This window comes from Octodon degus, unplaced genomic scaffold (genome assembly GCF_000260255.1).
Source record: "Octodon degus isolate 3935 unplaced genomic scaffold, OctDeg1.0 scaffold00072, whole genome shotgun sequence".
Classification (NCBI taxonomy): domain Eukaryota; kingdom Metazoa; phylum Chordata; class Mammalia; order Rodentia; family Octodontidae; genus Octodon; species Octodon degus.
This window is the reverse complement of record NW_004524648.1, coordinates 8,638,138-8,639,862: the sequence shown is the minus strand read 5'-3', so window position 1 is coordinate 8,639,862 and position 1,725 is coordinate 8,638,138. Positions and strand designations below refer to the sequence as shown.

The 1,725-nt window shown below is 45.6% G+C and overlaps 1 pseudogene; it reads left to right on the top strand.

Annotated features, from left to right (window-relative positions):
* Nucleotides 1-409: 409 nt before the first annotated feature.
* LOC101586928 lies at nt 410-811 on the top strand (annotated as a pseudogene).
* The last annotated feature ends 914 nt before the right edge of the window (nt 812-1,725 follow it).

The following is a 1,725-nucleotide window of genomic DNA, read 5'->3' as shown; positions in this document are numbered from 1 at the left end:
GGTTAAGAGAGCTGGGCCTGGTGGTGCACCACTGCAATCCCAGGAGGCTGAGGCAGGAGGATCACTGTAAGTTCAAGGGATCTTGAATACCTGGGATAGAAAGGGAGCCCAAGCCCAGTCTGAACTTCATATTGAATCTGTCTCAAAAAGGAAAAAACGGCTGAGGGCATAGCTCAGGGGATTTCATGCCAAGTTAGAAGAGTGGGAAGGGGAAGACAAGGATGGCAACGTGAAGTGAAACAGAATGTGATGGGATTGTAAAGCATAGCCTATATTAAAAACAAAAAACCCTACCTGGCCAGGCCTAGTTGCATACCTGTAATCCCAGCACTTGGGAGGCTGAGGCAGGATTGCTGCCTAAACTACAGTGAGACCTTTTGTCAAAAAATAAAACAATCGGCCCTCTTTTCTCTTCAACGAGGTGGCCGAGCGGCAGACGCAGACATGCAGATCTTTGTGAAGACCCTGACGGGCAAGACCATCACCCTTGAGGTTGAGCCCAGTGACACCATCAAGAATGTCAAAGGCAAAATCCAAGACGAAGGCATCCCACCTGACCAGCAGCGTCTGGTATTTGCTGGCAAACAACTGGAGGATGGGTGGACCCTCTCTGACTACAACATCCAGAGTTCACCCTGCACCTGGTGCTTTGCCTGCAAGGTAGGATCATCGAACCATCCCTGCGCCAGCTTGCCCACAAGTACAACTGTGACAAGATGATCTGCCGTGTTATGCCCGCCTGCACCCCCGTGCTGTCAACTGCTGCCAGAAGTGTGGCCACACCAACAACCAGCACCCCAAGGTCAAATAAAGCTCAGCCAGCCCCTCGTCCAGAAGGGCACCACCTGCCCAACGCCTGCAGCCTTGGGGCCTGAATAAAGTTTCCCTCCCTTGACTAGAGCAAAATAAATAAATAAATAAATAAAACAATCTAGTCCTGTGTTGTGACAATAATGATAAATGCAGTATTCTTAGTAGTTATTATCTTCATAAAATAGAAAGCAGTTATCAGGAAAATGGTGGCAGGAATAGGGACAGAAGAAATACCAAAAGTGGATGTCAGTGAATTAACTGAAAAAGGTGAATACCATGTATTCTTTCACAGAACTGTTTCACTGCATCATTAACCAACAAAGGATGAAGTGCGGGATACTTCACGCATATTATACAGTCATTAACACCACATCACACACTGGTGGTGGTATCAACTGCCAAAACTGTCATGGTCTTCAGCAGCAAGGCACTATTACTAATCTTCAGGAGTAATATTCATCTGCTCACCAATTTAATCTTTTGTTTTGAGGTAGAGCCTCACCCTGTAGCCCAGGTTGATCGTGAATTTACCAATCCTCCTGCCACAGCCTCCCAAGTGCTGGGATCAGACACATACAGCCACCACAACTGGCAAGTATGTATCTACTTCAAAACATTTTCTACTTTTCTAGACATCTTGCCTAAGTTTTTACATTAAGGTCTGAGGTTTTTTTTATGGGTATACTCAAGATCAAATTCAGGATCTACCACTAAACTACATTCCCAGACCATCATTTTTAATAGTCTCATTAACTTACCCAGGCTGACTGCAAACTTGTGATATTCCTAATAATGGCTGGGTTTATATAGGCATGTGCCACCACATCCTACTTTTCCAAAATAAATTTTGAGGGGCCGGGGAGATGGCTCAGTAGGATAAGCGCTTGACTGGCAAACACAAGGATCTGAGTT